Genomic DNA, 15,029 nt, shown 5'->3' on the forward strand with positions numbered 1-15,029 from the left:
TAAAATGGCTCCTTTGTTTGAGAAACATGTAATGCTTATCTTTACTATTCAAGTCCTGGGTCACTTTACATGATTTTCTGATTATTCTGGTTTACTTATATATGACTTTGAAACCCATACTGCTCTTTACTCCCCTGATCTCTGGATAGCATATATTATAAATACTTGGAAGATCTATGCCATTTGCATTTTAGTTTAATATTTTATATTCACTTTTACTTAACTAAAGGTCCTATTAATATTTAAAATCTCAAAGATTTAGACAACTGGAACGGTTTCATAATACCCACAGATCCTTTTCAGTGAAGAACTCAGCCATCTTTTTATATTATTTACCCATATTCAGAGATGTTGTGTCAAAATCTACTAATCTAGTACTATAAGTCAATCTACTCAGACATGATGCTCTTAAGTAACAGTAAATGCAGGTTTGGGAATTGTTTGTATATTGGCCAAATAGGATAAGTAAATTGAGTAATATCTGTTTAATTATCACCACATATCTTTCAAAAACAAGAAATGCAAAGCATCCAGGTTTAGATGTAGATGATTTGCCAAAGAAGTTAAGGGAATATTTGTAGGAGCATGCTGAGCAGTCACTAGCTGGTGGTAAATGTTTTAGTTCCATCACAACTTGCCCCAAATCAACAGACACAAATCCAGACAGAGAATTTGAAAAGCTTGGAAAAAAATTCTGAGAAGCATGATTTCACAGACTCATATAATGGTTTGGGTTGGGAGGGACCTTAAAAGACCATTTAGTCCAGCCCCCCCGTCACAGGCAAGGACAGCTTTCCCCAGGTCAGGTTGCTCAAAGCTTTGTCCAGTCTGACTTTGAACATTTCCAGGATACAAGTGGCCAGTTCATATCCAACCTCTCATCCACCAGCTCCCCCAAGTAATTCTTGGCAGGGCTGCTCTCCAGCTGTTCATCTCCCAGTGCATCCTTTTCCATTAGAAACTGGTTTTCTGTTTGATGCCTCGTTAGCACATCATATTGATTTCTGTTCATGCTGAAAAAAGTAAAAGTGTGTGTACAGTAAACATATTTTGTACCATATTTTGAAGTAGCATGGGAAACGTTGAGTCATTATTGGTGAAAACTTCAGTTATATTACCTACATCCATAAATTTTTGAAATACCACTGCCTTTTGGGCCAGGAAAAATTATTTAGCATGTTCCAAAAAATAAGCAAAATCTACCAGGGGTTGCTAACTGACTTAAATGTAGAGTGTTACATGTTTCTTCAAGGCACATTTGGAGACCTCCAGTGATAGGCCCAGAGTCCTAACCCAATATTTTATTCTGGAGTTAGTTTTTACAGAGAATGAATTCAAAATCTATATTTCTTGCCTACAGTTATTTTTCAGTTATAAAACTAGAAATCCTGCAATTGCATAATGTTTGATTTTGCTTGTTTTCTATTTATGTTTTTAAACAGCTCTAGTGCCAAAACAATCATAAGCAGAAAGTTGAAGTTTGACCTTCACTGAGAAATACCTTTGCTCCAGTGAAAATTGATTTTGCTTTGACAAAGGAATCCTGCAAATTGCAGTTATGAAGAGTGAACAGTTCTTTGTGTACAACTTTAACAATTTTTGTCTGACATTTGTAGTTAAACAAATTAATGACAATTATGACACGAGGCTTTCTGAGCTAAAGCAGTGAACGCATTTTCATGTAGCCTTCTCTATTTCAGCCTGTGGTTTCATTGGCAGTTTTCTTCTTACAACTCTAGTATCAGATGGTTCTTTCAGGTTCTTTATAGCACAAATATAAAATGAGGATGCCAGTTCCTCTCACCTTTGATCTACAGATTTCTAGTCATGCAAGAGAGGTAGAATTTTAGATCTGAAATGTACCATACAAAGCTTCATACAAGTTTTGAGTTTCAAAGAGATTTTCAAAGACTATTGCAAAGCTATTCATATGTAACTATCACACAGGAGTTCAGTACAAATTTAGAAAATAAAAATATTTTATTCCCTAAATTACATAATTTTCTAAAAATGATTTTATCTATCTTCTAATCAATTCAATTCCTTATTTGTTCCATGGATAACAACACAAATTTCTCTGTGAATAAGGAAAAAATGCTTTCTGGCCTTCTGTTCTTTCATGTGTGTATAATTGTCATAACAACTAGTATGTTAATGAGTGCAAAAGAGAATATAGATCTTCCTGGGTCTGAAGTGATAGTACTATTTTCACTTGTAAATTTGATATTGAACATTGATAAAGAGAATGTGTTTATAGAAAAAAAATACTATATATAAATACCAATGAGGAATAATTCAACATGAGCAGCAGAAAACCAGAATTCATCCTGACTGCCTTTCACCCTGACTGCCACTAAGAATCTGAACCTCCTCTGTCACTTCTTACCTGGGAGAGGAGACGGACTCCCACCTGGCCACATCCTCCATTCAGGGAGTTGTAGAGAGTGATAAGGTCTCCTCTTATCCTCCTTTTCTCTTGGCTAAACAATCTCAGCTGCCTCAGCTGCTCCTCATAGGGCTTCTGCTCTAGACTCTTCTCCAGCTCCATTGTCGTCCTCTGGACATGCTCCAGCCCCTCAATGTCATTCTTGAAGTGAGGGACCCAAAACTGAACACAGGATTTGAGGTGAGGCCTCACCAGTGCCAAGTACAAGAGATCAAGTTTTGACTTTGATCAAGTACACAGACCAGTTTAGATTTTCTGAATATCTATTCCAATTTGCCAGAAGCAAGCCAACTCAAGATCCCAAGCCTTAAACATGGTAGGTTTGACCAGCAGTGATTTGAACTAGATTGAACCAGATAATCATGGAAGATGAACATACAGCAAAAGCTTGATAATTTCAGTGTGTGTAAGCTGTGCTTGTACTTTTAGTTTCCATATTTCAATGCTCTTAACTAACCTACACGCATTTTCCAAAAGCAACTTCCTCAGAAACTGATATGAATGTTTATTTAAACAAGTGATAATCTATTTTGCTCAACAGAACAGACACAGCAGCCTTCCAAAGAAGTTGATTCATTTTTAATAGCATATTAAGAAAAAGCAAAATTCAGTAATAATGCCTGCGTATGACTAATACTTGTCTAAGAGATATTATTGCAGGCTGTTATTCTAAAATACTTTGAATAATACCACTGACACTACTACTCAGCACTGAGAGCTCAATCAGCTGATAATGGAATAGTAATTCTTTTGATCTGATTAGCACTTAGAGATATATCTTCCCACCTATGTTTACAAGTAACTCCCTTCTTTTTCACTGACAGGGAAATAAGCCATTAAAATATCAAACAGCTAGCTGAAGAACATAGTGGAAAATGCTGCTGGAAGAGGGAACAGGATCGTGAACTGACTGACTTTGGATGTTCAGTCTGTAGCAACTAGTTATGTCCTACTGGACACATTTGTTTACAAAAAGCCTTGAATACCTGTGTCCAAAGTATGCACAGTTTAATATTACATAAAGTTCCCAGAGCTATTTACTCCATGTGTAGAGAAAAATTCTTCATGTCTTAATCAGGGACCCTACTGAGAGAACATAAGAAATTATTAATTGACTTGCCATGTTGGATAACAAAGTTTTGAAGGTACATAGAACACAGATTTTTCTTTTAAAAAAGTTTATAGACCAAGATGAATTTAGGACAATCAGTTCAAAACAGTAGTGGAGATATTCCCAAAAGCAAAAATGTTCTCCCATATTCAAGGCATCATGTCCTATTATCTTCAAACTTGGAAATAATGTTTCCTGAGGACAGAAACCATGTGCAATCATTAGAAAGTAATAATCGCAATGTGAGTGAAAAAGAAAAAATATTATTTGTTGCGTTTCTGCCACAAACTTCCACAGAATTAGGGCTTCAGGGGCTGCAAGGCTTTATAGGAACTTCTTTTAGACAAGGAAGGCCATTATTGAAAGTTTAAATTAGAAACAAACTTAAAAATAAAATATTTTTTTTAAAAAAGGCTACATCCACTCCCCTCAAAAAAACAACAAAAAAAAAAAACCCAAACCAACCCAAACCCACCAGATTAAGTATTTCACTTTTTATAAGTCTTATACAGGTTTCTTCTCCTGGTTTGTCAAGGCATTTATCTGTCTAAAAATCAATTTGTAAACACTAAAACAACTCCAGTGGGATTTTCCTGTGGCTTATCTTTCTGATTTGTTGAAAACCAGCAAACTTTCAACTGGAAAGCTCCCTTTGAGGCATCTCTCAGTGCAATACTAGAGCTGCTGCTTGCTCAAGCAACCCTGGTAGATTTCTCTTAGAACAATGCAAATCCCCATTGCAAATTCCTTCTTTAATAGGTGCAAAAGGAAAGGACACTGATGATGTCCTGTGATTTCCTTGCAGTCCTTATGGAAGGCTGGGTCATATGACACAAGATTTACTTATGTCAAACAATAACTTCATAGTATCAAGAATACAAAATTCCACTGAGTAGTGCAGATTTCGTCAACACATAACTCTGTGGAGGGATGTCTCAGCACATCATTGTGATAAGGGTAGGAGACCTAACCTTTTGTTATTTGCAATAAATTATTGCTACTGTTCACTAAATCTTGGAGCATCTAAAAATAAAAAAAAAAGAATTTTCACTATTCTGACGCTCAAACGTCACAGTCTGGAAAACTCTCTGAATTATTTCAGACATGCAGACTTACCTGAGAATAGCAGATGCACCCTGGGTAACTGTTTGACAGCAGCACAGAATTTGTGACTGTTTCAAAACTAATTTCAGAAAATCCATATGGATATCACTGTACTGATAATTTGTGTCCCGTCATTACTCTTTCACCCTTCTCATTTTTCTTTGACATCTGCATATCCCAGTCAAATATATTGTATCCAGTCACACTATGTACTTTTCTTTTTGAGATTAATTTTGTTTCTACAGGATGAATGACTAAAAGAATGACTAATCTGTCCTTTTACTCTCCTATAATGCATTAGTTTTCTATCTTAATATGAATTTCCTTGTGATTATCCCATATTTTCATCAATGTAATGGACAGTTACAGTTTGTCCAAGACACATGCTTTTTTTTTAACAAAATCCTTTTTAATATTTCTAGTCTTTAAAGCTATGCCAGCATTTTCTCCCTGTTTCTCTCTCCATCTCTCTATCTTATTTTATTAAAGCATCCACATTTTTAATAAGCTTTCTGCAGACTTAACTACCTCTTCCCCCAGGAAATAATTCCTGTTCTTATGCCCCAATGATTTATTTTAGTGTTTCCATGGAATAATCTTGTAGACATTTATTCATGGCCAGTGAAGTCAGTAATGTGCTTTTAACTGCTCCATCCACCCCCATATCAGTGCAGAGTATTATTAACACCTGTATTTCTAGTTATGTACATATTTCTTCCACATCAGTTCCACTGCATTGCTCCCTTAGGATCAGACTAATAAAGGTAGTGTAATGTTTACAAATTCTAAGAAGCTTTTCTCATATGAGTTTCCTAGTGATAAACTAAATAATAAATGAGCATGACCTTTATGAATTTGAGTTGGCTGCATTTCCTGAAGTATTCCTATGCTCCTTATTGTGTCCTGATTCTTCATGTTACTCCAGTCTGAGCTCCAGCAAGTAAAGCAAAGTCATATGAACTACAAGAGCAGCACCAGATATTGCCTTTCTTGCAAATGTCAGGCCAGTGAAGGTGAGTGGGGTTAATGCCTCAAAATATGGATTTGAATGAGGCCTTTTAAATAAGTTTGAATCTCTAATGAAAAGCTTGCTGGAACTATTTTTCTCCATTGGCAGAAATTTTGAGGCAAATGAGAAGGAAGACTTGAAATTTCCGTATTGCAATTTTTCATTCTAGAGAATTCATAAAAAACAGACTGTGAAACTTTATCTCAGTTCTGATCTTTGCTACAAGACCAGCTCACAGTCCCTTATTCCCTACAAAGTTTTGTACATATGTGGTGAATTAATAAATGTAATCCAATCATGCATACAATTTTATATTTATCTTGGTAAAAACTATAAACTGTTTTTAACCCACATCTATGTATAAAGATAGTTTCTACTTATATAATTTCTGTCTACCATATGTTTCATCTTGGCAGTCTTGCTATTTAATTTTAGAGTGTGTAGTTTCATAGTTACTGACAAGAAATGATACATATACTTCTTTTTGACTATTTGTTTTCCAACCACACACATATATATAGTAGAAAAACAAGAAATATCATAATAATTTGCCTTACCTATATGATATTTCTGACAGATAAGAACTTGGGTAGCTGTAACTCAGATACAGTATGTACAGTAGTTTCACATTAGTAGAAGTCAGCATTTTGTGAAGACTGGTGCACCTCTCAGGCAAGTGACAGACAGATTGTAAGCTGGCTTTTCTTATTATTTAACATGCTATACCTTAGTAGAAACATGCCATGAAACAAAATGTGCTATTCCTTTACCTTCCATCTGTAATGGGTCATACACCACGAATGCCTTCGCCCATGTTTATATCCCGTTCAGCTAAAATCCATTTACCTAGAACAGCCTGACATTTATTAAAACCCTAAAAAACTAGTCAATAGTCCTTGAAATAAAATAATTCATAAATAGCTTTGTCCTAGTTTCCTTTTAGTAGCTCGTACAATGCTGTGTTTTGAACTTAATACAAGAATAATGTTGATAACACATTGATATTTTAGTTGTTGCTGAGCAGTGCTTACTCTTAATCAAGGACTTTTCAGTTTCCCCTGCTCTGCCTGTGCAGATGCACAAGAAACGAGGACACAGCATAGCCAGGACAGGGGACCTGAGCTAGTCAAAGGGACATTCCACAGAATATCATACTCACTGTACACACTGGGAGGATTGTCTGGGAGTCATCAGAGATGGACTCGGGATTGGTCAGCATGTGGTGAGCAGGTGTTTCTCTTGGTTTTCATTCACCACCACCACCTTTTCACTACAATTTCTATTATTGCTATTGTTGTTTTGTTGTTTTGTTGGGGTTTTTGTTGTTGTTCTTATCATTAGTGTTAGTAATATTACCATTATATTTTATTTTTAAAAGATTATTAGCCATCTTATATTAACCCGTGAGTTTGAATTTTTCTTCTCCAATTCTCCTCCCCACCTGTACGTCATTGCTGGCTCAGATTAAGCCATGACAAACTTGATTAAGCTAAGAAAGTAAGATGGTTGAAGAAAAATGAGAAAATGCAAGCAAAATTTTCACTTTAAGACTTTTTTTCCACTTTTGTATGGTTTGATACAGAACTACAAGAGAGTAGCAATAAATGGGTAAATAAAGAAATAACTTCTCCATGATTTCATATTTTCCTCCATGTACTCCATGCTGACTCAGTTTTATGCCCTCTTCTCACAAACAATAGTTCTTAAACCCCATAGGTTTCTAAGTCCAGGAATAATGTCTATAAAATTAAGCTTGACTCAAAAAATAAAGTCCAGATGAGACAACCATGATATAGTCAGCATTTCACAGTTAAAAATATTTTAAGGAAAAAGTCCTTTAGAAGGCAACATTAAAAGAAATTAGCTCATCTGACAATTTCCAGGGAAGTTTTCAAAATTTGACCTAATTGAAAAAAAAAAATTCACTGAAAATTGTTTTTCTTGGATATGTATTGTGATTTGAAGAAAATAAAGCATTTTTCTTAATTTAAATTTTGAATTAATAAAGCATTAGAACTAATCAACTAATTTTAATGAATATTTAAATGTTTTCTTATTATTAAAAATAATTTCTTACTGCAGGAAACCCTGAAATGGGCACAGGGTAGTAAAAAAAACTACCAGTGAATGATCAGTGAATGATTTGAGGCTTGTAATAGCATAGACAGCTTTTAGTTTCCTTGAATAAGATTTTTGTTCAGTATAAATCAAGGTAAAACTTGATCGTGCAATTTTATGCACTATGTCAGCATTTGCCAAATATTCCACAACAGTAAACTATTTACAGTTAATAAAGTTTTCATAGACCTTTTTTGGAAAATAGTAGAAAATTATCCAATAACAGAAAATTGTTGAATATATTAGTGAAAGAGATTGCAGATCCCAAGAAAGGTTGAATAATTATGGCTACAACAAATATTAATTGTGGTTTTGTTTTTCCTTTAATCAACAACTGGATATCTACTTAAAATTCTAGTGCACAGAGTAAATACTTTAGGCCCTTAAAAATATCAACAATTTTGGCAGAATTACATCATTTCAAGAGGCTTACTATGCAAAATAAATGCCTAAATAATTTGCTAATTTTGAGTGTCCCCATTTTTCCTCATTTCTTTTTCTAAATCCATCTTAAACCAGCTAAAACTAGAAACATGAGTTCGACCATCATCATGTCCCAACTCCTTTCTCCTGTTGTGTTGCAGAGAAATCCAGATTAGGCATGGATAACTAAGGTTTCAGCAGCACATGTGAAAGCTTGGAGTTTCTCAGAAAGAATGTCCACACCTAATTTCCACTTTTCTTTCCACCCAGCTTACAAATTATTTCCAATAACAACCCTGGAGAAGAGATTCCAACACACGACTGATAAATTCAAAAGGTACTGGCAGGCCAGCAGAGACACATCAGTGATGATTCTTTTTATAATAGTGACCCACGTGCAAGTACATAATACAACAACATAAAGATTGTAAGTGATCCAAAGAGTAGCAGAGACATTGTTCAGAACGGCATTTGATCTTTACCACGTTTCTCTCTGTGACAGCTCAGTAGTCTGTCATCTTAATTGTGTTGATGATCCTTGGGCAAATGCCCCCACTGTATTTAAAAGATTGGCTCCCCAATAAACAACCTGAGGTCAGAGGTCTGTTTTCATACCCTACAAATCTGCACTTGAATTTGTGTTTAATTGTTATTTTCATGGCCAAACCACAGTACAAATAACAGAGATAAAACTGAAGCAAGTAGATTAATAAAAACAGCATTATCTCAACAGTATTTATACAAACTGTGAGTGCCTATGAATAATTAACATGTTTTTGAAATCAAGTCTAACCAAAATCAAAACAAAACAGCACAAACTAGATTGCAGTTCAAGAACATTTGGGGTGTAATCCTTTGGGAGTCTGGTCTGTTCCAGAGCACTTTAAACTGTGTTACCTTCATTCTTTCCTGCTGAGGATGAACCTGATCTTTGACACCAACAGCTGCTCAAAACATTTTGAGCTCATTATTTACGAGTTTAATCGGTAACAGCAATGCACCACTGGACCCTGTGCAGCCCCACATGCCATGATCCAACCCAAGTCTCTCTAAATGATGCCTTCATCTGCTTTGTGTAATTTTACCACAGGACTCAATGGGTACAGAGGTCCTCACACTGGTCTTCACAGCATAGACAAATGCTGCCTCGAGGATTAAGGTGTTTTTCATAGCAGACTGTTAAGCATTGTCATTCTTTAACCTTCAATCTCTTTTCAAGCTTACTCTTCAACTTTTTAGAGCAGTAGGTCATAAAAGAGCTTGAAGCTGAAATACTGCCTTAAGCTGTTTAATTGTGGTTTTTAATGGGCCATTGTGTTTTTAAATTTGCCATGTACATAAACTAAAAAAAAGATGAAAAAATTTTAGAAATCTCTTTAAAAAAAACCCCTTAATTTTTTACATGAGGCTACTGTTGGAAGATCTAACTGGAGAATGGTGTGAAGGAAGTGGCCGAGGAGGTGACAGACAAAAATGCTTCAATAGGCATGAAGGGTGCCTTTACTGAAGAGAACACGAGTGCCTCACGAGGGGAGCCTTTTCTAGGTGAAGAGTGGTTGCTGTCCTAAGAAAAGGATTTTTATATAGTCCTATCATGAAGCCAAGTTGCTTATATTCTGATAAGTTGTTGCAATTAATCTTGAATAAATTATTCTCTAAAGCAAGGAAAGGTGTCCCTTGATGCTATTGCACAGCTCAAAGCTTTTTTTCCTCCTATTTCAAAGAAAGCCCTGTGAGTCACTTGCACGAAACCACATTTTTCCAGCTTATTAAGGCTTCATATAAAGAAACTACCTCGGAACAACTAACTGAAAATCTTTATTCTGAGTTGAGTTACAAGATAAAAGATAAATTTATTTGCCTTTAAGGGATGAGTTCTTGTTCAAGGCTTTACACATTCATCCCAACAAACAATATTTTTTTCATTTGCACATTTCTCATAAAAAATCCATCTAACCCAAACATTTAAATTTCTTCTTCAGCTTTTAATTATTTAATATATTTATTTAAATGCATTTATTTAAATGTATTTCTGTGTATATAAATTGTTTTAACATTGTCCTCCATTCCCATTAAATACTTGTGTAATGACAGTACAGCAAGGAAATTATAGGAAAGGAAAAAGGGTGGGGTTTGGGGTTTTTTTTTAAATCAATTTATCATGCAGTCCAAGGAGCAGGTGTTTGGCATGTAGCCTCAGTTTCTGTAGAGCCTCACCAATGGAAATTGGAATACAGAAAATATTTCATTATTCCAGTTAAAACAATCTTTTTCCCAGAAAGAGTTGAAAACAAACAAAATAATTAACTCTTTTTAATTATAATAAGGTGAATGTTTAATATTCTTTACCACAAAAAGTTATTAATATTCATCATAGTTTATTTCTTCTCTTACTGTAATATAATTTGACATGGATTGCAGTAAAAAGCCTTCTATTATACTATATGGTGTTATTCCAGATTGAGGACGGGTACAACTCCAAAGGAGAGTGGAATTGTACACTGGAATCAAAATTTGCCTTTTTGGCATTCACAGCTGGATGGATCTTGAAAAGCTTTCACAGCTGACTGAATTCAAGGGCATCCTAACATATGCAAACACACAATTTTTTTTTTTTTTTTTTAAAAGGAAGATGTTTAGTAACTAATTCTCTAGGTCAAATAAATCTCCCTCTGCTGGATATACACTCTGTGACCCTGTTTGGACACTGCATAATGACCTTGGTGCTCTTTTACCTTTATTGAATGAAATAAACTGCAATTTCAAGAGTTGTCACTTCTCTCTTTCACTCCCTCTTTCCCTCCCTCTCTTTCCATCTCTTCCTTTTGCTCTCATCCGAACAAACATAACAAGAATGTGGGTCCCTCTGAATACTCTCTATGTTTTGTTGAACTTCTCTTGCAAATATTAAACCATTTTGGCTTTGTGGGGATTCCCTTGCCTCCAAATTTCTTTATGCCCTCAAAAGTGGTCAAATTATTTTACAGAAATTTTTTGCCAATGTTCTCTCCCAGTTTACATATCAAATGTAAAATGCAATTTCCTTTCTTCTGTGTAAGTTGTTTGAAAAATCTATTTCAAGGTAAAAATCCTATTAAGTGAGATGTTTTCTGCAAAACAGAGAAATAAGAAAATGTCAACAATTTCTTTGTAACCATTCTTCTTGTCCTAGATTCTGCACATATATCGGTGTCCCAAAATTTTAGCTGAAGAAACACAAAAGTATAAGCAACTCTCCATACAAAATAGAACAAGTCTATGTGACAAAAGGACAACACAGAATATCTTGACATGCCTTCCTTTTTATACAGTATCTACTCAGGAGAGACAGGGGAAAAAATTTCCACTTATTGTAAAGAGAATTTACAAAGTTATGGATGGAGATCCCTGGAAGTTTTCAAGATCCGATTGGATGGGATTTTCAGCAACCTGATCTAGTGGAAGAGGGCACTGCCCATGGCAGAGGGGTTGGAAATAGATGATCTTTAAGGCCCCATCTAACCCAAATCATCCTATGACTCCATGATCAATGGTTTAGGAACTTAAAGGAACTGGCTTGTACAAAACTGTGTATAAGAGGTCGCCTCATGAATTTAAATTCTCGAAGATACATTAATGTTCCACAAATAAGAAAGAGCAGTACAAATGCTATGGGGTATTTGGATAACAGCAGTTGCTTCTGTAAGAACTTGTGTTTTAATATTTCTAACCTAAAACAAAAGTTAAATTTTGTATGATAAACAATATGTTAGAAAGTTACAATACAGAACAAAACATAAAACAGTGAAATCTGATGGATGGGTATGGAATTAGCATGGTACTGTCAGGATGTCAGAATCTGTCTTCCAGTGTCTCTTCCACTTGGATCAGGCTTAATAAAGGATTAAATAAATCTTAATTTTCTGACCTCCGGACTACAATTTTGTTGTGGATCCTTTTATAACGTTTTTGGGGTTTTGTTTCGTTGATTGGTTTGTTGGGATTCTTTTGCCATTCCTACAAGATTGTTTCTGTCTTTCAGTTTCTTCTACCAAACTTCCTACTTTCCACAACACAGTCTCAGCCTGTCACTTCCGATCAGATTTTTTTCAGTACATACACTTCCTTTTGTCCTCCAGAACTCAGGTTTGTCCTTCTAAATGTTCAAGAGTTTGATCTTGTAAGTTTTTTGTCTGATTCTTTGCCTGGCATGTTTGATTCCATTTAAACCATTACTTTCCTGGTCAGTCCAATTGTTCATTATAGATCGGAACTGTAAACTGGTGGGTGGAAAGTTGTACTGGTGCTTTAATACTTGCAACCACGAGTCCAATAAGAAGACCTTAACAGTTAAAAATTAGGCTAAGTGAGAAAGTGCAAGTGTCTGAAGTGGGTATGATGGTTTCAGGATTTGCGTCAGAAAAATTAACAGAAAATATGATAGAAATATTTCAACAATTCTGTATTTAAAAAAAATCATTATCCCTATATAACTGGAGATCCAGCCTCCAAATGGGACTAATAGTTCATTCATCAATGTTTCTGTGACACCTGCAAGAAACTAGCTAAGCAATAATGGCTTGGTGCATAAACTGCAAGAAGATATCTGATAGCTATACAGAAACAAAACATAAAAAGAATATAAATAACTCAGTTTTTTCTGTCTTTGGTGTTTACAGTGGATATAGGTAGAAAATCATAAACTTATTTTTGCATTAATATTTTTCTCTCAAGATGTGTATTTATTGATTTGTAGAATCCAGTTCCAAGATTTCAGTGCATCTTTATTTTACTAAATTTTATGAAAAATATTAGCAATTTTTTTTTTTTTGCCTAAATCATTGCATTCTAAAGGCACTAGGAAAATGTCAGTTCATACCCACTCAAAATTGTGACATTGTTTAATTTTCTGCTAGGAAGAACAGAAAAAAAGGCTTCTGTTTGCTCCAATAATAGTCACAAAATAAATTCTATAGGGAACTTGTCTACTAATGCTGCAAGCAGACTACAAACTCCTCATCCAAGAGAAAGAAAAATAGTAAAAATGCCTTTCGCTAGGTCAACACCTTTAACACAAAACAGATAAGCACATTCAGTTTCTGTCTATAACAGAACATTTTCTAATGGATCTTTAAAACACTGGCATGTAACACCTTCATGTCCTTAAAATTGTTAAACATTTGGCAGCATGTTATTAGCCCTGTACAGACCAAAAATAAACCTTGTTCTTTCTTTCCTGCTTTCGTGCTCACATATTTCAAACAACCAAAGCATATGTAATAACGTTGCAAAAGGTTAAACACGGGATATTATTGTTAGTGTTCTATCTTGTATTTATTCCTTTCCACATTTTGCATCATAAATGCAGCAAGAGATGGGTGTGTATTCTGAAAAACAAAAAAATTACAAAGTTAAAACTAAGCCATGTTTTACATTGCTTTTTGATCACATTTTTCTGTATAAGGACCTAAAACTTGGTACTGAAAATGTCCACTTGCATTTATTTTTTGTTATTTCTCTTCATATTTTAGTCTGTATAAGAATTGCTCAGCAATAATGAAAACATCCCTGTATTCCCAACACTATTTTTCCACAAACCCAAACCATAGCCCCATACAAGCTACTATGAAGAAAATTAACTCTATTGTAGTGAAAAGCAGACAACAGGTTTTAGTTAAATTTTAGTGACTGTTCAGTAATGCTGCTTTGCTGTGACTCAGACCACAGGGAGTCACTGCAGTACAAACAAGTCATTGAAGCACCTTTATAGGGCAAAGGATTATGGGACACCTTAATACTGAGGACAATGTACATGCATGGTATCTTTCTGAGGTTTCTGAGGTCATCTCTATAAAAGCTCTGTTCTGATAGGAGAATCTGCTGCTAGGCTGTTTCTTTTCCCACATTGCAAAGTCGGCCCGAGATTATCTTATATTTTTCAGACATAGAAAGGAGATGATCAAAAAACTAATTGAGAATGTTTTCTACCCCCTGCAACATCCTAAGGTATTGCTTGATTATGCACAAATAACTGTTTATCAAGGTAACAGCTAGTAAATTTGCCTTCTTAGTATGAGTGTTGGCAGCAAAGCACTACTGCAACCTTTACATTTACTTTTCACTTTTATTTGTATTTCTTCTAATTATGGTGAGCTGGTAACAGAGAGAAAAATAATTATTAGTTGTAAAATCAATGCTATAGAAAATGGATTTTAAAGGACAGTCTAAATGCAGTGTTAGATGCAGTTAACACCTGAACGCTGACTTTTCATTGCTAAGTGTGATAAAAGCGTATTAGCTCATACTATCCTACATATAATTAGACTAGCAGTTTATGGAGAAATTGTACAAACAGAGTGCTGTTGGGGCTCTCCCATATTCTTTAAGCCATTGCACTTCAAGTGCAATCAGTCACTTGGTGATTCTTTCAGCTCTGAAGAGTGTCTTGATAATCGTTCTGTTCTGTTCCATATACCTTTGTCATAAACGTCCATATGTGTCTATGCTTATAACAGACCAGAACATCTTCATTCTTAAATACCTGATAATCCCAGTGGTCAGATTCTTAATGGTGCTTTGCAGATCTCCTTGTAGTCTGTAGTTTCCGCATTTTCCACATATAGTCAGTTAGTTCCTTACTCATCTGCTACATATTTCACATAGAGTGTTGCTAAGAGCTTGCTGTAGGGAACACAGACTTCTCAGTTTGCTTTCAGATGTGTTTGCAACAAAATCATTGCAAACATTTAGGACTGTTGATAAATGAACGAGTCTAATATTGACTCATATCAATATCAAGCAAGGAATCACTATTAGAGGGAATTATCTGCGTGTGTTTA

The 15,029-nt window shown here is 35.0% G+C and overlaps 1 long non-coding RNA gene across 1 annotated transcript; it reads right to left on the reverse strand.

The window, feature by feature from the left end:
* Positions 1-11,867: 11,867 nt before the first annotated feature.
* On the reverse strand, positions 11,868-14,816 carry LOC109143900. Its single transcript, XR_002044301.1, has 2 exons — positions 14,732-14,816; positions 11,868-13,577 (listed from the first exon to the last, which is right to left on the reverse strand). It is a non-coding gene; the product is annotated as an uncharacterized LOC109143900 (long non-coding RNA).
* Positions 14,817-15,029: the final 213 nt, after the last annotated feature.

Source organism: Corvus cornix, chromosome 1 (assembly GCF_000738735.6).
Source record: "Corvus cornix cornix isolate S_Up_H32 chromosome 1, ASM73873v5, whole genome shotgun sequence".
Classification (NCBI taxonomy): Eukaryota; Metazoa; Chordata; class Aves; order Passeriformes; family Corvidae; genus Corvus; species Corvus cornix.